General features: G+C 39.3%; 1 long non-coding RNA gene across 1 annotated transcript in view; it reads right to left on the reverse strand.

Moving 5' to 3' along the window:
* Nucleotides 1-3,997: 3,997 nt before the first annotated feature.
* The window catches only part of LOC141584405 (uncharacterized), a 133,945-nt gene continuing 111,178 nt past the window's right edge, over nucleotides 3,998-26,764 (reverse strand). Inside the window, exon 4 of the long non-coding RNA XR_012517454.1 lies at nucleotides 3,998-5,203. This is a non-coding gene — a long non-coding RNA (uncharacterized LOC141584405). The remainder of the gene's footprint in view (nucleotides 5,204-26,764) is intronic.

The raw sequence follows: 26,764 nt of genomic DNA on the forward strand, positions 1-26,764 counted from the left end.
ATGGACTCAAAGCAAAGTAGAAGAAATAGAAATGAATGCTGAGGAAGAACTTCTGACAAAGTGCTGAGCGTATCCTCTGGCCTGTTGAAGTCCTAACCCCCAGTACCTCAGAATGTGACTGTATCTGGAGACTGAGTGGTTAATTGGGTGATTATATTAAAACGAGATCATGAGGGTTCACCTTAATTTAATCTGAATGGTGTCCCTTTAACAAGAGGAGATGAGGCTGGGCAAGGTGGCTCACGCCTGTAATCTCAGCACTTTGGGAGGGTAAGGCAGGTGGATCACAAGGTCAGGAGTTCGAGACCAGTCTGGTCAACATAGTGAAACACCGTCTCTACTAAAAATACAAAAAAATTAGCCCAGCATGGTGGCTCCTGCCTATAATCCCAACTGCTTGGGAGGCTGAGGCAGAAGAATCATGTGAACCCCGGGAGGCAGAGGTTGCAGTGAGCTGAGATCATGACATTGCACTCCAGCCTGGGTGACAGTGCAAGAATCCATCTAAAAAAAATAAATAAATAAATAAAAGAAGCGGGGATGAGGGCAAAAACATGCACAGAGAGAAGATCAAGTGAGGACACAGAGAGAAGACGCCCATCTACAAGCCAGAGAGGGAGGTCTCAGAGGAAACCAGCCTGACTGACACTTTGATCTTAGATTTTCAGCCTCCGGAACTGTGAGGAAATCAATCACTGATGTTTAAACCACACTCTCTGTGGCACTTTGTTAGGACAACCCTGGAGCCCACAGTACTAAAGATGTAGCATCTCCCTGCTTCGCAATTTTTGAGAACAGACTAAACAGATTTGGGGGAGAGATCTCATTAAATCTTCAATTAACATTTTTATTCCTTGATGACAGCTCCTATCATTGCTAGTCCAGAAGATTCCCGTGTTCAGAGACTCAGCGTGATTTTCAAATAGTTCGAGTTACACTCAGCACCGCAGAAGCAAATGCCCCCACCTTTGCCATGACTGGTTTTATGGAATCACAGTACAGCAAAACACAAAGTGACCATCGAGGACACTGTCTAAATTCATTATGTAGCTTAATTGGGCCAATTTGAATACTTTTGTAGCAATCCTTGGGTCTCTTGGGACGCAGCGCAATTCTTAAAGTGGTGATTATTTCATGTTTTTACACTTGGAACTTGAATTCTTTGTAATTAATTATGCAAAAATTATAAGAGAGGTTTGTGGAAGTAAAGCATCTTGGTATTGACTAACAATTAGAAAAAAACTTTAATTCAAAACATGAATCCTTCTATACATGTCACCCAGTGGCTAATTAAATAAATGCCTTTAATTGTCAGCAACTCATCTTCATAAGGCTGCCCCTGTGGTTGCGTGAGGGTGGAACTCTGTATTTCTGTTCCTTTGCCTGGCGGACAGTAGCTTATAGTAGTTATTCTTTTAGTCCGCCTGACATGCCTCCCCATCCTACCCTTCACCTTGTGCATGACCCAAGCCCTGGGAAGTAAAGTCCTCTGCAAGTATTTGGCTTAGCTGACAGTAAACAGCCTTCTTTTCTCTCTGGTTGCTAAGCCTGATGAATGACAGTCCAAAGAAACACAGAGCAGTAAGAGAATATCAGGTTTGTTACAAAAGTAAGGGGTGGGGGGAAAGACAGAGAGAGAGAGAGAGAGAGAGAGAGAGAGAGAGAGAGAGAGAGAAACACTCTGGTCCTATTCTCACTATGGCTAGCCCTTTTTCTGACTTTCCCACCATTTGGTTATGTGAACCAAAAAGTCCGTCTTGCTTGCTTATGATACTTCCGATTATGTTGTCACCACATAAAAATAGGAAACTTGGCTGAGAAATAAGTATAATTCACCCTCCCTGAATGTTTGGAAGCCATCATTAGAGAGATCGTATTTTTATTGTCAAACTAAGGCACTTTTGAGAGTGAAATATAACACAAAGTGTAATTATGCTGGGACAACAGCCATAAACTTAGACCGTTCCAGTAAACTTATTGTTAGTCTTTCTACCTCTACTCTTTCCAGTTCACACATCCCTGATTTTTTTGACACTTTCTTACAAGTCATGGTTAGGAATCCCTCACCAGGCTGACTGATATTCTGTGGACACCTGGCAGTTTGCCAGTGTCTCTGTTACAATGTGGTAGCTAGAATTGAATCCAATACTCAAGATGTGGTTAACCAGGGCAGCAGATTACTTGGTTTGGAGCATATATTCCCATTAATCCCACTGATGCAGCCTCAAATTGAATCTCCTTTTGCTCTCACTCTTTCTCTTTAACAGCACTTTACACTGTGGCTAGTACCTGTTTGGTATTAAAGGACCCATAAACAAACGGCTCATTTTGAGAGGGAAGTCAACTATAATCCAGTTAACTTTTGTGGATGGAACTTCACATCTCTCTGTCTTAAATATCATCTTGTTAGCGTGAGTTTATATCTCACAATGTCACTGTTTCTCCCAGTGTCTGCTTTTAAGAGCATATCATCTCCGTATTATTAATGTTGGTATTTTATTATTACTGATGTTGATAATAGCCAATCCTTAGTGCTTCTTATATGCCAGTCCCTATTCTGAGCAGTTTAACTTAATATTCACAATACAACTATGAGATGAATATGATGACTACTCTCATTTTGCAGATAAAGAAATTGAGATACAAAAAGGTTAAGTAGATTGCCTAAGGTCACAGAGATAATAAATGGCTGAGTCAGGTTTCAGTACAGACACTCTTGCCCCGGAATCCGTCTTCTTAACCACCTTGCTATTCCTATCCAATTAATTGATTATTAAGATGTGGAACAGGACAAGATCAAGGAGAAAGGCTGTGGCATCCCACCTTTAATACACAGCACTCAATGAGTTTGTTTTGTTTCATTATCTACTACTGTACGTAACCATAAGATAATAAGCATAAGAAAAAGGCAATGTCATATGTCTTGCTGAAGCTAAGATACACTCTTCCATCCAAATGTTTTACATGCTTACAAAATATCATTTTACTAATCCAATCTAGAATTTTCTCTTGAGCTAATGTCAAATTAATACTTGTTCTTTGTATTCTTTTTTCTTTCCTTTCTCTTCCTTCTTTCCCTCCTTCCTTTCTTCCCCTTCATTTTCCTTTCTCTTCCCTGTTCTTCTTCTTTTTTCTCTTCTTTTTCCCGCCCACCCTTGCTGCCTGCCCGCCTGCCCGCCTGCCTTATCCTCTTTTCTTCTTTCTCTTCACACTTTTTCTTCCTTTCTCTCTCCTACCTTCTTTTCTTTCTTCCTTCCCTTCCCACTTCTTCTTTCCTTTCATTCTTCCCCCTGGCCTCCTTTTTATTCTTTCTTCTCTGTCTCTCCGAAGAGTTGCATTTGCCTGACTGCCTGACTCTCCTCTATTCTCCCATGCTCTGTGATTTATTTATTTACTTATTTATTTACTGTACTTTAGGGTCTGGGGTACATGTGCTGATCATGCAGGATTGTTGCATAGGTACACACATGGCAGTGTGGTTTGCTGCCTCCATCCCCGGGTCACCGACATCTGGCATTTCTCCCCATCTTATCCCTTCCCACCCTCCCCACCTCCCCACTGTCCCTCCCTTGCCCCCCACCAAAAGACCCCAGTGTGTGATGCTCCCCTCCCTGTGTCCATGAGTTCTCATAGCACTTGCCCTGGAAGTCCTCTCTAAACCCAAGCTTCTGATTTCTTTGGCTAAAAATCTGAATTTACTTAGAGACGTTAGGCATCCTGTGGCTTTTTCACCTAGGAAATTTTAGCTGTTAGCAGAATCTGTAAATTTGTATAACTGGTTCAACATAGGCTTGCCAGATCAACCGATGACTTGAACTAACTTTGAAAATCTTTCCTCCTTCTGGGAACACAATTTCACTCTGAGAAATTTGCATCTCAACCTAGCCATTGTAAGAACAAATCAAAACACAAGGCAATGATACCAACCACCATGACCGGCACACAGAAAATGTAATCCCAACCCACCCCATACCCTAAGTGATTACTAGGCCCATGGTTTCAAAGGTAACAAGACAATTATTTGATTAATTCCAAATGCAGAAAGTGAAAAATGAAGTGCCCCAAAACTGGAGAAATACCTGATGCTGTGGTCATCCTAGATACAAGTTGTTTTGGAGACAGAGAAACACAAGGTCATAAATGGAGAAGCAGCCATGGAAATTAGTCTAATCACACAAACACGAGGCCTAAAACAAATTTGGAAAATCTTGAAGGAATTAAAGAAAGTCCAGATATAAATAAAGACGAAAAACAGTACTCCTGACTGATCTGGCTATTGGATGTACAACTGCCTGCCACCAGATAGGGCAGAGCCAGCAGCAACTACTGCCAGCCAGGAAAGGAGTTTTTTCACCTCTCTGCAAGGCTGAATAGAAGGAATTTAATTTGCCTGCTTGGCTCTCATGCAATGCCAGGTAACCTTAGAATAAAGAGGGCTTTGAGGGAGAAAGCCAGACTTCCCTAACGCATTGCCACAATCATATCTTCCTCTTGTCAGATGCCTACAGACACAGCGACCAACTTGTCCCAGACTGCTCATTGCTATCAGTCAGATCCATGAGGCTGTGTCTCCCACAGAGAAGGATGGGAGATAGAAAGGCTCCAACGGCTCTCACTGTGAAAACTCCATGGTGAAATTCCATCAGACAGAAGCCAGCTCTCTGCTGAGTGAATTGGGCCTTTTATCAGTCAGATTTGTATACATTATAGAAAGAGCCAAAGAAGGGAGTTACTATACACTTTGTGTATTTTTAGTTCCCCAGGATTAGTTGCTATTGGACTGAACGTTTGGGGAAGAGAATAAAAAAACGCAACTTCAGTCCTCTGTGTATCTTGGTGGCTTCCTGAGGGCTCCAAGTTTTTCTGGACTTGCCTGTTTGCTTTTCTGATATACCACGGCGCGTTCCTCCGCACAAAGGGCATATTATCTATTTCACGTTCCAAATTTTACCTCTATTTGTTTTTCAAATAATTTACTAATGAGGGCTACTGTGTGTGTGTGTGTGCATGTGCGTGCACATGTGTGTGAATACAGGCATGCACAAAACATTTCATTCATCTGATTGTAGCTTTGAGCCTAACTCATCCTACTCACCCAAAGTGGCACAATAAAGACATTTCTGTTGGCGGAATCAGCAGGAAACCTTTGCAGTCCTCTTACTTTCTTCATTGACTTTAGTTATTGCAGAAGCAGTTCCTTGTGCTAAAGTGAAAACAAAAACAAAAACAGAAACAAAACAAAATAAGTAGGCTATGTGGATATAGAGATAGTATTGCTGCCATTAGATTTACAATGAAAAAAAACCTGACATTGTTGACTTGGTCTTTTACAGAGTTTTGTAAATTGAAACAATTCTTCTACCATTTTATTCACTGGCATAATTTTTCGATCATTCTTATTTCTCTCTCAACTTCCTTTCAATTATCTAAGGTTTCAGTTATTCAACAAGTATTTATCGAGCACCTATTATATGGTAGGCATGTACTCAGTGCTGAGAATGGGATAGGACAAGCATGGCCCTTGCCCTCCTAGACCTACAGGATATTCCATTAAAAATATAATACAGGGTATATATCCAAAGAATTATAAATCATTCTACTCTAAGGACACATGCACACAATGAACAGTGTTCATTGCAGCACTGTTCACAATAGCAAAGACCTGGAACCAACCCAAATGCCCATCGATGATAGACTGGACAGGGAAAATGTGGCACATATGCACCATGGAATACGATGCAGCCATCAAAAACGACGAGTTCCTGTCCTTTGTAGGGACATGGATGAACCTGGAAACCATCATTCTCAGCAAACTGACACAAGAGCAGAAAATCAAACACCGCATGTTCTCACTTATAGGCGGGTGTTGAACAATGAGAACACATGGACACAGGGAGGGGAGCTTGCACACTGGGATCTATTGGTTGGGGGGGGAATAGGGGAGGGACAGCAGGGGGTGGCGAGTTGGGGAGAGAGAGCATGGGGAGAAATGCCAGATATAGGTGATGGGGAAGAAGGCAGCACATCATACTGCCATGTGTGTACCTATGCAACAATCTTGCATGTTCTTCACATGTACCCCAAAACCTACAATGCAATAAAAAAACAAAGAAAAACAAATAAACATGTATAAAATACAAGGATTATTCCCATAAAATCCCTCAAATTACATTGTAGACACTATAATCAGGTATCAATGCAGGGAAGATGGCACATCTCTAGGGACAGAAAAAGAGGTATGGGGATGAAAATTAACCAAAGAAAATAATCTGTTCACCAAGGTTTGTAGACATACTATCTATATTTCTTTCAAAGGCTGTGTACAGAAAACAGGGTCCTGCTTTCTTCTTCCATCCCTAAGAGATAAGTTGATGAGTCTGATTTCCAAAATTCAGGCTGGTTTCCATTTCCTCCTCATCTACACTGTACACTCCCTTCTAGTTTTTTCACTGATGCTACTGAACCTGATGAATAAAACTTCATCAGGCTCTACTTCTTTGGGGTGCAATTTGAGTGTACTAAGGTCAAGTGCCTATCTCTTTACATCAAAGTTGCTTCTGCTCTTGGCTCAGAAAGGCCCCTAGGCTTGGTTTAAAGATCTGCTGTTGCTGTCTTAAAATTCTTGACACTTTCAAACAGGTTGTCCCACTTCATATTCATAAAGCCTTACAAAAGAAATTATGTAACCAGTCCTGTCCTTAGAATTAATGGGAAAATGGTAGAAAATTTTGGACCTAGTCGGTGGAGACACTGCTTGGATGCTAATTTTAAGCTCTTATCCTCCACCTATGATAGATGCCCAAGTTTTGGAGGTTATGTTACTGGACAATTAATCATAAATGCTCAAGAAATAGTCGGGGTGGTGGCTCATGCCTGTAATCCCAGAACTTTGGGAGGCGGGTGGACCACCTGAGGTTGGGAGTTGGAGACCAGGCTGGCCAACATGGCAAAACACTGTTTCTACTACTGAAAATACAAAAAAAGAAAAAAAAAAAAAAGGAAAAAAAAGCTAGGCATGGTGGTGGGCACCTGTAATCCCAGCTAGTTGGGAGTCTAAGGCAGGAGAATTGCTTAAACCCGGGAGGCAGAGGTTGCAGTGAGCATGATTGCACCAATGTACTCCAGCCTGGGTGACAGACGGAGACTCTTGTCTCAAAAATAAACAAACAAAATAATTAAAGTGATTACTGCCCTAATATGTATTTGATGAGAATTTACTGAGCCAATTTCTTACAGATGGACCAAATGAAGTTTAAAGGTTTCATTGACCTATCACTTACTAGCTCTTTGACAGCCAACGTGTTGTTAAAGGAGAAATGAAAAAAAGCCTACACATGATTGTTAAATCATATCTAACAATTCTTACATAGAAGACAATATATTGAATATGGAACTTAGACTCATGAGAACTGGATTAAGATGAAGATTTTGTGTCTTAACTCTTACATGACCTTGTTTGAGCTACTTAACGCATTTGAGGCTTTTACATTTTTTTCTATCTAGAAAACAGGAATAATAATAGTATGTTCCTGGGTCATTGTAAGGATTAAATTAAATAGTGTAGGTTAAAGTGCCTATCAGAATCTATGCCACACAGTAAACACTCAATAAATCATTGTACTGGTTTGATGTAATTATAACTCTTTACTTCGAAATATAATTTCTCTGTATGCATCCATTAAGAAAAATATAGTGAGTTAATTATTACAGTTTAAGAGATAATTTCTCAAAAAAGATGATCATTATATTTATTTTTACATCTCTTCTTTTCATCTTCTCAACATTAGCCAACATTACTACCAGTGACGTAGAATTATTTTCATTAAATAGGATTTATACCCTATACATTTACAGGGAATCTTTAATAAGGCTCAGTCAGATTCCAGGAATTTTGTTGATGTGGTATGTATATGTGCACAGCTATGCACAAGTAATCAGAGTTTTCAAAGTAGAATCAAGTTAACTTACCTCCAAGAGTTCCCCCACTACCACCCCACCAAATTACTACTATCACTCTTTCGAAAACCCAAGCAGTAAAGAATTTGGGGTTTATGTAGAGATGTGTCTGTATGGATTATTTCTACATCAGAAAACAAATAACCATTGTTTGCTTTAACCAGTGCCCTTTTAGTCAACCCACAAAATAGACTGTGTACTTTTTTAAATGTATAAAGCAAAATTCACATCAACTAAATTGGATTTGGCATTATTTTAAGAGGAAACGTTATTCATTACATTCAGTTCTCTAGTAATCTTCTTCTTGGCTTGCAAAGGTGAACACGAGGTTATCATGCAGGTTCATGGAAAGAAAAATGATGGTCTCGGGGGAAAGGGAAGTTTAGACATCTCCAAAGTAATGGTCAGGGGTGTTGTTCAAGAGCTTCTCTATCCAGTGCTGCCAAGAGTACATTTCATTCTAACCATAGACCATGGCAGCTATTCAAGAAGTAAATTCCAAGAATTGTGAACGTGTTTTACATATTTACTCTAAGATAATTGCAATTGTTTCTTGATACACTTGAGTGTTAAATATTTGGCTATACATTTTACATATATAACCCCAAATAACTCAGTGAAATAGCCTCATTTTACAGAAGGTGAAACAGAGGTTTAGTGAATTTGAGAAATGCTCCTGATTATACTTAGACCTGGAAAAATCAGGACTAAAACCAAGCATGTCAAGCACCAAAGGTGGTACTTTTACCCAAACGGCACTCTGTCTCCTATTCTGCTATTTACCCTCCAGCTCTAGACCTCCTCCTCATTTACAACGAAGAAATTTCCATGGCCATGTTTCCACACTGGTGCTCTTGCTGTCATTGGTACCATCTTTGTTGCAAATACAATCATTCCTCCATAATACCATGTTTAAAAGAGCCATTGAATAAGTATGATTTTGATTACCCAATATATCAGCAAAGGACAGATGTGGTAAAATGTAACTTTCTTCATTTACAACTGAGAACATAGAGAAGTGAGTTTGCCCGCAGGGCTTACCATGGAAGAGAAAAGAGTACTTAGAAACCAGTTACTTAATTATTAGATCCACAAGCACAGTGTTCAGATCAGAGGATTCCTAAACATCCTGACCTTATAGCTATCCTCATGCAGTAGTTTATCACCAAAAAATACATTAATACACACGCGTGCAAATGGATATAATACCTCCTACTAATTATCTTTTTAGAAATGACACTGGGCTTTAGTTTAGTCAATAAGTACTTTCAGGATACAGACATCTTTTAAATATATAGCATGATTTTTCTATTTAAATTAATGATCTGGGAGGAAAAAATCAATAATGGTACTAGCTCTTAAAAATAAATCTGTATTTTTCACATTCTACTATTCTAAATAAACCATTTGTAGTAGGGTTGGCAAACATGCTCATACTCAATTTCATTCTGTGCAAGCATGGCACATGTGAGGGACTCATGGTTTGTTTGTTGATGTTGGCTGAGTTAAAGCTTCCATTGCTATCTGAACATGTGAAAGTTTTCAAACCCGCTAACGTGGAGTTTGCACCTGACAGAAGGGAAAAACATTTTAACAAGCTTTATTGCATCTGTTGAGAGAAAATGAAATGAAGTTTGCAATGATATTTGCTTTCTTACAGAGCCGGTGAGAAAGCTGTGGAAAGATAAACATAGGAAAAAAAAAAAAAAAAGAGCGAGAGAACGCACTCAAATTACGCTTTTCTTTCTTCTCATTTCTTGTTTTCCTGACTCCCACCTATTTTTCTCTCTAATTTTCTGCCCAGGCTGAAAAGTATAAAATCCTTTCACATCTCTATATGCCAATTTCCACAGCTTCTGCTTCTTGCTAGCTAGCAAGTAAAACGTGGTCCAGCCATAAGACTGCATGCTGGTTGCTATGCCCTGCACACCAGAAAATCCCAAGGAAAGGGGCAGAACTGTTTCAAATGGCCACAAAAAGCGCTATCCTGGAGAAAGAAAGGGGCTGTATCTTACGGTTTTTTTAACTGGGCATCTTTGAATCAAAATAATTTCCTAACTCTTTTACTAGCTTACTATCTCCTGCCCGCTTCCAAAAAGTATATATAAAATTTGCTTTCTGGATTCAACATGCAGGGTCACTTCATTCAAGCTTCTGCTCAAATGTCACCACCTCTGAACGGCCTTTGCAAAACATGCTATCTAAGATGTCACCCTACACGCTTGACACCTTCTATCCCACTTCCTCTTGCTTTATTTTTCTTGGTAGCAATAATCATGACCTGACACTTCACATCTTTGGTTCATTTATTTATTGTTTCTCTCTCCTTCCAGCATGTACGTACCATGAGAATAGATTGACCACTGTACCCCAAATGCATTGAACAGGACCCCACATCTGATAAAGACTCAATATATATTTGAAGAATTAATTAAATACCTGTGAAAACAAGCTGAACCATATGGAGCTGGCAGCAACATACTGACATGCTATTTTCTGATGTCATTTGTTCTCACCTAATTCCGCCTGAAGAAAACCTTTTCAGGGAGGCAATCTTTAGTCCAAGTTTCTTCCACTTCTTTCTTCTGTTCTCTGTGTAGTCAGCCCAAAGGATATTTGAGTTCAATTTGCAGAGAAATGCCATAGATAGAAATGATAATGTCCCTTCAACTTAAAAGGGCCGAGCATGTTTTGAAAGTGTTTTATGAACTGGAAACCTTTCTATGAGATATTCCACTGTAGCCCCATAAAACCTTACACCCAGCTGGAATTTCATCCTGTTAAATTTGGCAGTGTTTCCTTCCTCAAGTAATGAGTTCAATTCATGTTTTCATTTAAGTTCATACCCAGATACAAATCAGTGTCACTGCCACAGGCAACGATTCGCAGAATTCCCAGGCGCCAGGGCTGAGGGATGGCGGGTTCAGAAGAATGAATGCCAAATTCTCTTTCTCACTGGGGGCTGTGTAGCATTTACTGTCATAAGCCCGCCTCATGCCAGGTCCCATGGAGGCAGTTGGCTAAGTGGGCTTCCGGCTTCTATCTCAACGCAAGCTCCTCTCCTAAAGCCTCTCTGGATTTCCTGTGGTAATCCCTTTTTGTGTCCCTCTGAGAAAGAAACAATAATCGTTCAGTTTTTTTTTTTCTTTCTTTCTTTTTTTTTTTTTTTCCCAAGAAGAGAGTTCAAGAGCACAAGTGGTTTTAGTTAGGGATTCAATAAACGCTTTGGCGAGAATGAGGGTAAGCTGTGTAGAAAAGACCTGGCGGTTCTTCCAGTTGTATTAATAGTTTAAGAGGGATATTTTCCCATGAGGAAAATAGGGCTTGTCCATGCTATGAGAGACTGCCTCCGTCCTTTGCTGATACATCAGGTAATTAAAATCTTATACTTACTCAATGGCTCTTTTAAACATGGTATTATCAAGGAATGATTGCTTTTGCAACAAAGATGGTAACAATGACAGCAAGAGCACCAGCGTGGAAGTTCCTCTCTGCCTGTCAGGGAGTCTATCCTGATTTGCAATGACGCTATGACTTCTTGCAAGCAAACACCTGGACACTGGGCAGGTAGTGCTGAGCTCCAGGACAATGCTAGCATAAGAGTCTTCGTTAAGAACACTGTAGCTAGCGCCTCCGTTCCCCAAGCCAAGTTCTCAGACTTCAAAGAGATCACACCTGTTTGGAGGAGAACAAGCAGTGGAGCACAAGGTCTGAAAATAGCAGGAGGAGAGCAGTTTGAGGAAAGTAAAAAAGAAAAAAGAGATAAACTGAAAAGTAAACTGTTTTGTCTTCTTTATATGCAAGAGTCTAGCTAATTCTCTCTCTCTCTCTCTCTCTCACTCTCTCTCTCTCTTACACACACACACACACTCACTCATATTTGACTAGCCCTTTTATCCAGCTGTAAATCTGTGGCTCTGAGCTTCCATAGTCAGAGGATTGAAGCCATTGTACTAAGAATCCCAAACCTCAGTATAAATAGTCCCACTACTTTTCTTCATGCCAGGCCAGGCAGACAACTGAGCCCACAGCGAGCTGATGGCTGACAAAACCTTCTGTGAGATCTGTCTGTGGAACTCCCTTAGTAGATAGATAGCTATGCCATGCTGTGAGACTTATTTTCTTTGTGTACAAATTGGGATAATATTTAGATGCCTAGTAATGCTTTACAAGGCCTTCTCTATTAAAATAAAATTTAAAAAAAGATAGTTATTTGGCTGGGCATGGTGGTTCACACCTGTAATCCCAGCACTCTGGGAGGCTGAGGTGGGTGGATCATGAGGTCAAGAGATCGAGACCATCCTGGTCAACATGGTAAAACCTCATCTCTACCAAAAATACAAAAAAATTAGCTGGGCGTGGTGATGTGTGCCTATAATCCCAGCTACTTGAGAGGCTGAGCCAGAGAGTCCCTTGAACCTAGGAGGCGGAGGCTGCACTAAGCCAAGATTGTGCTACTGCACTCCAGCCTGGTGACAGAGTGAGACTCCCTCTCAAGAAAAAAAAAAAAAAAAAGAAGAAAGAAGAAAAAAAAGAAAAAAGAAAAAAATAGTTATTTTTCTACTCTCCCTTTAGAGGATTCTTCTAAACCCTAATTTGGTGCCACTACTTAGAGTTCATTATGCTATAATTTGGCATAAAATTGCATGTCTTCCAAATTGTCCCATAACAGGCTGAAATATAGGTATTCATTTAATATAACTTTTATATCAATGTGATCTGTTCATTAATCAATTAATGTGTTCATTCATCAATTATTTGTTGAACATTTGCTAATTCCAGGTATTGCCATAGAAGCTGGACCCTGTGAGAAGGCATAATTAATACAAGTGCTTTGGTGTGTATTAAAAATATGAGGCTCATATGGGAAATAATCAGTCATTAATACACACTGTACATCATGCAGGAGATGTCAATGTATAAAAGCTATTTCAGATTCTAAGGCATCTGGTCCAAGGCACATTCTCTACATTACAAGCAGATTCTATTTTGCTTATTCAAATAATTCTTGCCGTTTTGAATCGTTATATTTTAAGTTGTCATATCTCAACCCGACATGCAGGAAGTGGCCTTGCTTTTCAACACTGTGTTTAATCAGGAGCTTTCATCTGGTGTGACATCAGTGTGCCTGTTGCAAGAAACTGTTTTAAGTCCAAGAGCAAAAGCCATTGTCTCCATTATCTGTGTCACACCTACAGATGAGTTGGATTTCGCTGTGGGATGTTGAAAGGTAGAAGTTCACAACCCAAGGTTTTAGTTCTGAAGGATAGGTTCAGATAGCTGCAGAAATGGAAAAATAATTAATCACCCTATAAAGAGCTACTACAGAGACCAGAATGTTCTTCTGAAACCAACGGGAAGCAGGGCCTGCCGGACTGTTTAAGATATGCGGCCAGTGATTTCTTGAAAGGAGATGAGAGGAGAGAGGGGAGGTTAGGACGGAACCAGCAAGAGCTGTGAGAGGAAGCGGCAGAAGAGAACACGGCCGATGCCAAGCTGTCAGCAGAGAAGGAGTGTGATGCTCTTACGGAGCTGGAAGAGGTCAATAAATCACCATCCTTATCTTGCAAACAGAGCCTGTGACTTCAAAAATTAGCTCATTTATTCTGCACAATTAAATTTATTGAAGTGTGACAGAAAAAGTTTAGCAGGCAGTGAAGCAGAAAGCCAGCAACAGCCGAGGCGAGCATCTGAGTGAATGACACAATTAGCTGATTTTCATTTTATTTATCAATATAATTATTGAATTGTATTTATCCTTTTTCACAGATTTCTACAATTATTACTGCTCGGGCCTCTAGGGAAAGAATTAGTTCAAATTTTCAGTCTAAGTTAATGTGATTATGGAGCTGCTAATAAAAGGAAAGTTCTTTAAAGTGCTATACAATCTTGGATTCAATGTCACTCCCATCATTGGGCTTAGAAACCAGTCCCTTTTTATGTGAATGTGGTAAATTGAATTTAAATTTGTATATGTATGGAATTCCCCCAGGTGGGAACTGAGCTGGGGCCGGCCAGTGCCCTCCTTTCTGGGACTGTAAAGGATTTGTCTTGTATTTAAAACTGGAGACAAGAACATTTTGTATTTCATTTTATTTTTTTGGTTTTGAATATGATGAAAAAAGAAACCCTCAAGAATTTCCTAACCTTTATGAAGTCTGGAAAAGAAAGAAGGGTAGAGGTGATGGAACTGCTTGCTTTTTTGTTTTATCTGGGCTTTATCAGGACCCGGCATTCCACTGTGTCCTTGTGAAAGCACGTCAGAAAGATGAAACAAATAAAAGCTGTTAAGACGGTATTCACGTTCCAGAGGACAGATGGAGTGTAGCCTGCCACACAGTTTCTGGGAACCTAGTTTATCCCCACGAAGCAGCCGTGTAGGAACATACCAGCTGTATGGATCTGAATCGTCTTCTTCCAGTACATCAAGACAATGGGTGCCGAGGCATACTGTTCCCACATGGTCGAAAAACAATCTATTTCCTAGAGTGGGGAGCTCAAGCTCATTCATCATCTCCAAGCCTTTCAGTTAAATGTTTCCTTGGTCTGAGAGATGGCCAGTTTCTCTGTTAAGGTGCAGTGAAGACAACTCAAGTTCAACTTCTAATAAACGCAAGAGAGCATATTAAGTTCCAAAGAAATCTATTGAGCAGTGATTTTCAAGCTCAGAATCTGTAAGGATCATGGAGTACATGTTAAAATGAAGATTCCTAGGTCCCGCCTCCAGAGAGGAGTTTGGCTTACATTTTATAATGATTATTCTATTGGCTGTGGCTTGGGAACCAACCTGGAGAAATAGTGACAGTGCAGAGTAAATCATAAACTTGAATAGTGGCAGCTCTACCAAAGAGAAACAGTACTGCAATCCGTCAAACTTGGAGAACTGCTGACTCACAGGTGAAGAAGAGAACACTAAATTCTGACCCTAATATATCTCCTAACATGCAAACTAAAGCAAGATTTATCGCTGCTATGTATTTGGCATGATCATTTATCTACTTATTATTAATGTGGGACAGTATTCATAGAAAGAGCTAGTATTCCCACCAACAGTGTAAAAACGTTCCTATTTCCCCACATCCTCTCCAGCATCTGTTGTCTCCAGATTTTTTAATGATCGCCATTCTAACTGGTGTGAGATGGTATCTCAATGTGGTTTTGATTTGCATTTCTCTAATGACCAGTGATGAGCATTTTTTCATACGTTTATTGGCCTCATGTATGTCTTCTTTTGTAAAGTGTCTGTTCATATCCTTTGCCCACTTTTGAATGGGCTTGTTTGTTTTTTTCTTGTAAATCTGTTTTAGTTCTTTGTAAATTCTGGATATCAGCCCTTTGTCAGATGGGTAAACTGCAAAATTTTTTCAAACATTGTGAAAGACAGTGTGGCGATTCCTCAAGGACCTAGAAATAGAAATTCCATTTGACCCAGCAATCCCATTACTGGGTATATATCCAAAGGATTATAAATCCTTCTACTATAAGGACATGTGCACACGAATGTTCACTGCAGCACTGTTTACAATAGCAAAGACCTGGAACCAACCCAAATGCCCATTGACGATAGACTGGACAGGGAAAATGTGGCACATATACACCATGGAATATTATGCGGCCATCAAAAATGATGAGTTCATGTTTTTTGTAGGGACATGGATGAACCTGGAAGCCATCATTCTCAGCAAACTGACACAGGAGCAGAAAATCAAACACCGCATGTTCTCACTCATAGGCTGGTGTTGAACAATGAGAATGCATGGACACAGGGAGCGGGGCGCTACACACTGGGGTCTGTTGGGGGGAAATAGGGGAGGGACAGCAGGGGGTGGGGAGTTGCGGGGGGATGGCATGGGGAGAAATGCCAGATATAGGTGAGCGGGAGGAAGGCAGCAAATCACACTGCCACGTGTGTACCTATGCAAATATCTTGCCTGTTCTTCACATGTACCCCCAAACCTAAAATGCAATAAAAATAAAAATAAAAAATAAAAAAAGAGCTAGTATTTATTGTTACTGTTATAACTCAAAATAATTATTTTCTTTTTTAAAGTTTTAAGTTCAGAGGTACATATGAAGGTTTGTTACCTAGGTAAACTTGTGTCACAGGGGTTTCTTATACAGATTATTTCAACAACCAGATGTTAAGCCAGGTACCCAATAGGATCTTTTCTGCCCGTCTCCTTACTCCCGCCCCCCCACCCTCAAGTAGATCCCAGCGTCTGCTGTTCCCTTCTTTGTGTTCATGAGTTCTTATCACTTATAAGTGAGAACATGTGGCATTTCGTTTTCTGTTTTCTTTATTTCTCTTTTTCTTCGACTTTCCCATTTTATCTGTCAGTAAGACCTGTCTGTTCTGCATCCAAAATATGCCTCAAATCTAGCTTAAGTCAAATCTAGTTTATGTCTAATTTAAGTCTGCTACATCTCACTCTGTAAGCTCAGTGTGGCTGAAGCAGAATGGGTAAGAGAGGACTGGTTGTTCATACCAGTGAGCTAGCCAAGGGCCAGATAACATTGGGCCCTGTAGACCCCAACTTTAGACTCCATTCTAAACGTGATGGGAAACCACTAGAGCATTGAGATGTCATAAGCATCAAGATGTGATTCATCCTTTTAAAAGGCTCATTCTGACAGCTAAATGGAGTATATGCTGTTAAAAGTATATGAAAATGAATTCAATATGAGATTAAATTCTGAAGTCACAGGACACAATTTTAGAAAGATACTTTAGTCCATTGTTAATTGCCAAATAAACAGATCTCCAAGGGGGATGGGGGAAGTCTCTTCTTTTATGACCCATTCCTTTGCAATTCATAAACTACCTTTGGCGTGACTGCACCCAATCTATGTGATACTGTAACTTAATTTTTTGTATACATATTTTGAGTTAGATTTCAAATAGTTACAAAGATTTAGCTATCATTTTTCTCCCTGTGCTTTTTGAGAGAGGCTAGCAAGGAACTTCACGGTTATACAAGATAAAGAAAACATATAATTTGTCAGAAGATAGACACAGAGCATATAAATGTCTATCATTCACAAACTTCTATCATCCTGGGCTAACAAGACAGAAATTTTTTATCAGTGTCAGAATTCTCTCTTCCTACCTACCTATTCTTTTTAAAATGGAGGTGTGGTGGGATGTAAAGAGTGAAAAGGAATATAAAGTATTCATGAGTCATGGACAAAGATCTGACTTACTTCTATGATGACTGGACTTCAACATAAAGAGCACAAGAGGCTAGGTGCAGTGGCTCATGCCTGTAATCACAGCACTTTGAGAGGTTGAGGTGGGTGGATCACTTAAGGTTAGAAGTTCGAGACCAGCCTTGCCAACATGGTGAAACCCAGTCTCTACCAAAAATAGAAAAATCAGCCAGGCATGGTGGCAGGTACCTGTAATCCCAGCTACTTGGGAAGCTGAGGCAGGAGAATTGCTTGAACCCAGCAGGTGGAGGTTGCAGTGAGCCGAGGAGCACCACTGCACTCCAGCCTGGGTGACAGAATGAGACTCCATCTCAAACAAACAAACAAAACAAAACAAACAAACAAAAAACCACAGGGGCTAAAACTATGCTCAAGTAGAATAAATGTACTTCCTGTAAGTAAAATAGAGAGGGCCAAATATTTCACTTTCAGTTAAAAAGAGCGGAATGAGATATGAAGTTTACAAGCTGATTTTCTAGTGCCTAAGATGTACCCATGACCAAGGGCTAAATGTCATATTTACAAGTGTGCACAAATTTCAAACACGGCTTTCAAGCTGTTTGTGAACAAGCTAAATGAACTCCAGCAGCTCTGTCTGAATATAATGTTTCCCTGAAATTTCAGTTTCTTTGGCAGACTGTTTAGACCTTGATATCATTTTCGGTTGAGTTCCCATTCATACTCTCTTAATAATACCCAACACCAAATGAACATATTAAAATTTTCAAGAAATTCCCATTTTCTTTTGAGTTGGGATTCCCAGAAATGTCTCTCATGGATTTTAATGCATGTGCTGTAAATGAACCAGCTTTTGCATTTCATTCAGACAACTGCTTTTATGAAACATCCTAGGTGAGGCGCTGATAACTTTCCCGAAAGAGTGGATTATAACTACATATATTGAGACACAAATATTGTTCATCTTTTCAGAGTCCCTCAACTTAGCTCTTTCTTTCTCTATCTCATCTTATCAGTGAGAAAGCCCCATGTCAGGTCACCCTTCCATTACTGGATTTTAATAAAACACTATGCTGTGGGATACAGAATCTGTTTCTGGAGAAATGGTAGATGCATCAGGTGACAAAGCCAGGGGATAGGGAGTTAGCTCCTCATGGAGTGACACTTGGCCAATTAGAAGTGAGACATGTGAGACAGCTAGCCAAATACATTTCTCATTCTTTCTCTCTCTGTGGGTTACCCTGGAGCAAGGTTCTACATATAAACTTTTTGCAAAATCCTCATGTACAGAATTAACAATTCTATTGAGTGACCTGGTATGGCTTATTATAAAGTAGTAGCCAAGGTGATAAGACATTGCATTCCCTTCTGACTTTGCTTCCTGTATCTTTTGCTCTCTCCTTCATTGCTATGGTCTTGTGTCCCCAAGTAAAATGTTAGCACTGAATCCTTGTGTTAGGATCTGCTTCCTAAAAGACCCAGTAAGACACAGCGTTTTTTGTAGATGTGGAAGAAGGAGGCAGTTCAACGTGTTTAACACAGCCATTAAGACTCAAAGACATGAGTAAAGATCAGAATTATCTGTGATTCTTTTTAAAAATACATCTCTGTCACCTAGGCTCGAGTGCAGTGGCACAATCTCGGCTCACCAGAATCTCCGCCTCCCAGGTTCAAGTGGTTCTCCTGCCTCAGCCTCCCAAGTAGCTGGGGTTACAAACAAGGGCCACCACCTTGGCTAACTTTTGTATTTTCAGTAGAGATGGGGTTTCACTAACTTGGCCAGGCTGGTCTCGAACTCTTGACCTCAGGTGATTCGCCCACCTTGGCCTCCCAAAGTGCTGGGATTACAGGCATGAACCACTGCACTCAGCCCAAAACTACAGGCCTTTCACCAACCCCCTGCCCGAGCCAACCTAACACCTACTGAATTTCCAATGGGGGTAGAGTAGCCATAGATTTAAAAATCCCCTCCAATAATTTTGATGCACTGATAGGTTGCCTACAGTCTAGGGAACTACTACTACTCTGACCTTTCCTAAGACAGGGAGTTGGGATTCAGGAATAGGAGACTATTACATCATTTCCTCTACTAGAACCAGTTAGCTAGACAAGCTTTACAAGTTTAGATTGAAATGCAAATATAACAAACAACATAAACCCTTACCAGGGCAATGTATCATGTCAAACTATAAGAAAACTATAATGTAATTTGCCTGTCTAACTCAAGAAACTCAAAGAAGTGGCTTGATCTGTAGGATCACGTATGCAGTTAATAAGCCACAAAGAATGAGACCCTGCCTCAATATTCTTCAGGCCAGTTTCCTTCTCCACTTCTGACTGTGAGGGCAAAGCTGGGACAAGAAACGACTTATCGTGAAAGATTTTCATCTTGTTGTTGGAGTTGCCTGCCCTTTATTTATTTATTTAAGAACTTTTATTTTAGGTTTTGGGTGAATTTACAGGTATGTCACATAAGTAAATTGTGTATCATATGGGTTTGGCAAACAGGTTACTGCTTCACCCCGGTGACAGTAAGCAAGGCACCTGGGAGGTATTTTGATCCTCACTCTTCTCTCTCCCTTCACCCTCAAGTAGGCCCCAGTGTCTGTTCCCCTCTCGGTGTTTATGTGTACTGCATGGTTAGCTCCCATTTATAGGTGACAAAATGCAGTATGTGGTTTTCTGTTCCTGTACCCAAAAATGTTTGAGTGTAAGAAAAGGACCAAAAAAGAAGGCCAGAAATAAGAAAAGTGGTAGCAAAATGGAAAGTAAGGTCTCTCCAAAGCTATGCTTTCCTAACTTCATCTTGGGCTTGGAATTGGCTTAGATTCCCCTCCTTGACGGAGTCACTGACAGCCACATCCTTGGACTTAATCTGACCTCTGATGCATATATTGTAGACCTCTGATGAGGTAAAAAAAGACAATGAAATACGATAAACATTTATTTTGGCTCTGCCTATCTCACTATGTAGAAAACCAAGAAGAAGAAATTTGGGGAACAAAAATCGGAACTTTGACGTAATACTTCTTTTTTTTTTTTTTTTTTGAGACGGAGTTTCGCTCTTGTTACCCAGGCTGGAGTGCAATGGCGCGATCTCGGCTCACCGCAACCTCCGCCTCCTGGGTTCAGGCAATTCTCCTGCCTCAGCCTCCTGAGTAGCTGGGATTACAGGCACGAGCCACCATGCCCAGCTGATTTTTTGTATTTTTAGTAGAGACGGGGTTTCACCATGTTGACCATGATGGTATCGATCTCTTGACCTCGTGATCCGCCCGCCTCGGCCTCCCAAAGTGCTGGGATTACAGGCTTGAGCCACCGCGCCCGGCCCCAATACTTCTTAACAATAACAAAATACGGTATTAGATTCATTCAGCTTGGATACTAAGATGACATGTTTTCACAGTTTATCATTTTGACAAGATTCTGTTAGGGTACATAGCTATTTAACAGAAAGCATTAAAATGAAGTGAGTTAATGATAATCCAATAAACAGATTACTAGAAAGCAAAACAGAATTACTATTTATGCCATGATTGCATGAGCATTTTTGCCATAGTTACTGTTCTAAGCATTTTATGTGCTTTTAAACATTAACCACTGCCACAACGTTATAAATAAGGTATTATTATTCTGATTTTACAGATAAATGGAAAAGGTAGAGTTGGGAAGGTGGGTAGTTAAGAGGTTAAGGAGTTGAATTTGCAATTCAGATCCAACTCCAAAGCCCATTTTCTTTCTTCTATACTGTACATACCATGGGGTTACCATAAATATTAGATAAACTTTAACAACTTCAGCTACATATCAAATGATATCATGAAATAAAATCCTTAATTTAGAGATTTGGGAAGACATTCTTTTTTTCTTTGCAGACTACCACATAGATAGTAGATTTGCTCCTCATATGGAAACAAAAATGTTTTGAAACATATTCAATTTTCTTGAAGTCATTTTCCATCTCTTTTCTCTGGCTAACTGTAGTGTCAAACCATAAATGGCTATGATCCTTGTCCAGCTAAAATTAGCTTTGTTTTAGTCTGGTTACAAAAAGCTGTTGGATGTGAATTCGACTAAGAAAGTTGGATACATTTCAACTGAAAATGAAAGAGCATAGAAAAGAATTTATTTTCCATCAATAAGTTGTGCAACAAATATAACAGATTCGCCAATGCCAGAGCACGTAAATCACTGATTAGTTACTGGAACAGAGTTCTGAAGCACATGTCCCATTATTAATGAGTCCTTTTTGGGTGAAGGGTTTTCTCCAGCCTCAGTCCTACTCTCTCCTCTACAGCATTAATTTCAGTAACTATCACCTTTTGTTAGAAGTACTCCCCCTGATATTAAAATGTTCTGGCTTTCTTATCAGTGGATTATCCCCCAATATTTTTTATCCAAAGTAACTTTACCAAAATATATAAAAACAAATAAAGTGTTTTATATATTTTGTTTAACCTTTACTACTGATAATATAACAACTAAAATTTATTGAGGCCAGATGCAGTGGCTCATGCCTGTAATCTCAGCGCTTTGGGAGGCCAAAGCAGGTAGATCACCTGAGGTCAGTAGTTCAAGACCAGCCTGGCCAACATGGTAAAACCCCATCTCTAATAAAACATACAAAAATCAGCTGGGTATAATGGCTTATGCCTGTAATCCCAGCTACTCAGGAGGCTGACACAGGGAAAATCACTTGAACCTGGGAGGTGGAGGTTGCAGTGAGCCGAGATCATGCCACTTCACTCCAGCCTGAGTGACAGAGCAAGACTCTATCTCAAAAAAAAAAATAATAATAATAAAATAAAAATAAAATTTATTGAGCATTTAGGTGTAAACAAGCACATTTCATACATTTTCTTTTTCACATTGCTCAACCCTCTGTGCTGTAGGCATCATGATTCCCCCCCTCTCTTTTTCTCTCTTGTTTCTTCTTTCTTTTCTTTTCTTTCTCTTAAAACTGTCCAAACTGAGACCCACCAAGCAGAACTATTTGCATAGGATCACATATGCACACATGGGAGTCATGCCTGTTCAACTTCCAAACTCAGCTCCTGTTCCTATAAAGATTGCATCTGCAGGGTGTGGGCCAGCATGTGTAAGGCTGGGGGTCAAAGAAAATAGATCCCTTAGGCTGCTTGAAGGGTGGTGGTGGTAGTAGTGGTAATTCTGTATTTGCTATCCAAAAATAACTGATATTATTAGATTAGGGCAAATGTAATTGCATTTTTCACCATTGAAAGTAGTTGCAAAAAACACAATTACTTTTGTACCAATCTAAATACTTCAATTTTCTGGAAAATTTAGGTTAATACTGAGTCTGGTCCTCACTTTTTCTCAAAAAACAAAACAAAAACATAAAACAACAAAAACTTAAATTTTTTTTTTTTTTTTTTGGCAACCTACCAAATTGATTACATGATTCAAAGGCTTAGTCAGCTTGATTTCTCTCCAAAATACCTCAGCAGGCTCTTTTTAAAAGAAGACATACTTCTAATAAATATGAATTATTTGTGACTAATATTAGATTCTCTTTTGTCTTATTCTTTTTTTTTTTTTTTTTTTTTTTTTTTTTTTTTGAGACAGAGTTTCGCTCTTGTTACCCAGCCAGGCTGGAGTGCAATGGCGTGATCTCGGCTCACCGCAACCTCCACCTCCTGGGTTCAGGCAATTCTCCTGCCTCAGCCTCCTGAGTAGCTGGGATTACAGGCACGTGCCACCATGCCCAGCTAATTTTTTTGTATTTTTAGTAGAGACGGGGTTTCACCATGTTGACCAGGATGGTCTCGATCTCTCGACCTCGTGATCCACCCGCCTCAGCCTCCCAAAGTGCTGGGATTACAGGTTTGAGCCACCGCGCCCAGCTTGTTTTGTCTTATTCTATCGAGCATATTTGAAAGGCGTTTCCATGAGCCTGAACCCTCTGTATTTTAGAGTCTTTGGTGTACGCAGCTTTTTATTACTTTGCCCATGTTGTACCCAAAAATGAAAAATTAAAGACTTTTCAGAATTTTGGAACCATTTTAGTGTGAGGGGGTTGAGGGGATGCTATTACCCTCTCCCTATTTGACTCAAACTCTCATCTGACACCCTGCGCTGAATTTAAACGACATAGCCTAGCCCTTCTGCTTCTGTGGGAGATCACAGCTCTGTCTCCACGAGCAACTGCTAGCTGTTAGAACTCTGTGTTCTCCTGGTAGATAGTTTAGGAGCTTCTGATATTCACTCCAAGTTCCAGGTGACTGTAAAACTCAGAAGAGATGCAGTAAAGAATTGGGAATGAGAACTAACAAATACCAACGTATCACTTCACCCAATTTCTGGCCAGGCAGAAAGGAGGAAAGGAGGGAAGGGTGGAAGGAAGAGAGGGAGGAGGGAAGAAAAGACAGGAGGGAGGGAGAGAAGTGAGGAAGAGAGAGAGGAAAGGGGGAGGAAGAAAGAAAAAAGAAAGAGACGAAAAAGAGAGAAAGAAACGAAAGGAAAAAATGCTTTGGTCACGTTTTTGTTGCTAGATCTACACACACAAAGCCAAGTGGAAAGCTGAAATTAATTAGGTGAGCAGACTAGATGATAAGGCTTTGTAATAGATCCAGAGAACACTACGGTATCACGGACCGTCACATCAGTCTTACTGACAATACGGTTGTTTTGGCCTAAAAAGCAGTTGAAGGAGGAGAGGTAGAAGCTGGAGATGTGTCTGGAGCAGGCAAGATGCAAATGAAGTGGAAGGCAGGGGAAGAGCAAGAAACCAAGGGGCCAACAACCTGGGTTGAGTAAGGCCTGTGAAGAGAGAAACAATATTCATCCTGAGAAAATAATTTTTTTCTTTTTTTTCTTTTTTCTTTTTTTTTAAGATGGAGTTTTGCTCTATCTCCCAGGCTGTAGTGCAGCAGCAGCATGATCTCACTCACTGCAACAACCTCCTGGGTTCAAGCGATTCTCCTGCCTCAGCCTCCCAGGTAGCTGGGATTACAGGCCTGCACCACCATGCCTGGCATATTTTTGTATTTTGGGTAGAGACGGGGTTTCACTGTGTTGGCCAGGCTGGTCTCCAGCTCCTGACCTCAAGTGATCTGCCAACCTTGGCCTCCCAAAGTGCTAGAATTATAGGTGTGAGCCACAGCTACCCGCCAGAAAGAAAATAATTTCTTACAAGCTTCTTAATTTTTTTAATATTCTAAGAAGTCACAGTAGCTATTTCCTTATTATTGTTGACATAGGACTTCATAATTTATTAACTCTTTAAGACTATAATATGGGTCTCATCTATCTGTCTCTTGAAATCTCTCTCCAAAATATATAACTTAGTCATTTATTTAATAACCAAAGTATTATTATGATCTAATCATACTACTGAGTATCCTAAAACATTAAACATCATAAATTTCTGTGTGGCATTAATAAGGAAAATACCTCATCAGGTTCATATACTTATAGTAATAATTTCAAGATCATATATATGGATATTGATTTTTAAAAAGTATTTCGAAAAAGAAAACAGGGCTTTCCAACTTATAATAATAGTCACTTGAAAGGTGTCTTGTGTTTCTTTCATTCTTGTCTTCCGTCTTATTCCTAGCTAACAAAATCTGATTCTCTAAATAAAATAATAGTAGATATGAACATCAGAACATCAGGAAAGGCTATTTTCCTCACATCTGTATTCCACACAGAAAACCCTAGAGGCTGAAATGAAAGGTCTTTTGGAAATTCCATCCTCAGTAGCTCAAAATTTTACACCATTATATTTTCTTAGAAATCTAAATATAACATTCCCAAACACAATTTCCTTTATGCTTCTTTAAATTAGATAAGAAAATGTTGTTATTCATTAACCCAGAATAATAAATCAATTGTTCTAAACATGAAAAACAAAGCAATCTAAATGGATATACTTGTTTCTGCTTTGATAATATAAGATTAGCTCACAGAGTTACAAATTAAGCTACTTAACATGTTATTGAAAATTTGATCATGTGGGTATTCTGTTTTTGCATGTTTTCTTGAACGTTTCACAAGAAACAGAGTGAAATAGATACCAAATCTAATAGATCACCTAATGAAAGACAAACAAATTTAGAAGTTGACAACTCTGTACTACTAACAGAAGAGTAAAAATACATGACAAAATCAAAATTCTTCCTATGGCCTACTGACTCTGAAAATCTGATTTTTTCCCGCAGTAGGTGTTTAAGCAACTAGTTTTAACTCAAATATACAGTTTTGTAGTTTGGCTGTTTTGTACTTGCTGTAAATTTGTCCATCTCTTTGTAACTACTGATAGATGCTCTTGACTTGAATTGTGTGATGTATGATTTGAAACAAAAATCATGTCCTTCACGTGTATATACATTTCTGTTTACAAAACACTTTCACAAACATTACCAGTTCTCACATTAAACCTATGAGCTAAATTACTGTGCCCGTATTACAGAAAAGAAAACAAATGGTTAGAGTCACAAAACGACTTTCCCAAGGACACAAAGCTAGTCAGTAGTAGAAATAAGATGGCAACCCTCCTTATCGGTGTCTCAGCCCTGTCTATACAACTGGCTCCTTCCAAGAATAGCACATGAACATAGGTACTGATTCCTCCCTTCAAGATCCCAACCGGGTCACAGAACTGTTCGGTCAAAGCCAAGTCATCTATTCCTTTTTCTTTCAGTTATCACTTCTGCACCTGCCTTTGTTTTAAGAGAGATAATAATACCCAAACTTAGGAAATAATTCACAGCCCTTCAAGCAAATTGGCCAATTAAAAGTGTGAGTTTATATGCACTACTGTAAAGGCACAATAATTAGATTGGTACCTTATATTCTTCAGGCAACAACGAATTAAAATGGCTGTGTCACTTCCAAAACTTCCAACCTTAAAACAGGGATTATCTTTTGCTTCAAAGTCACCTTCAGGTAATTTTCTCTAAACAGACAAATAAGTATGAAGCTGAATTTTAATTTTTGGATGATTCTTTGCAGTTTTCCTTGAAATGTCAATTTAAAACTTTTTTTTCATTTGTAACATATCCAAATAGAAAAACACATTAAAATTGGCATGAGACCACTAGACATGCATAATTTACTTAAACTTACTTGAATTTACTGAACAAAATTTTTTAACATTATTTCCTAGATATGACAAAATCCTTTGCCTTAGAAAAGCCTAACAAAGATGTATACTTTGACTTTTTGCTAGACAATGCAAAATCCTAAGAACATTTTAATTCCATTTATAACTACCTCTTCTCATATGCTGTTATTCTTATGTATTTTAATTCTATGTATTTTAAAATTCCACAGACATTATAATTATTATTGTCTTATATTTAATATAAATTTAGACATAGGCACATATTTATCCTTTTTCTTGCTCTTCCTTCCTTTTTGCAGCTCTGAATATCTTCTAAGATTATTTATTGTCTTCCTAAAAGGTGCCTTTTATAATTTTCATTAAGTATCTTTTGGTGAAAAGTTCTTAGCACCCCATTAGTAAAGCCTTACCTAGACTAGCCATGTCCTCCTTACCTCTTTCACTTACGAAAGATACATTCAGGATTTTTCTCATTATTTTAAAGTTATAATTTCATTGTATTCTTGCTTCTGCATTTTTTTTAGTGAAGACAACTGTTAGTATAATTTCAATTTT

The sequence above is a fragment of the Saimiri boliviensis genome, chromosome 4 (assembly GCF_048565385.1).
Source record: "Saimiri boliviensis isolate mSaiBol1 chromosome 4, mSaiBol1.pri, whole genome shotgun sequence".
In the NCBI taxonomy this organism is placed as follows: domain Eukaryota; kingdom Metazoa; phylum Chordata; class Mammalia; order Primates; family Cebidae; genus Saimiri; species Saimiri boliviensis.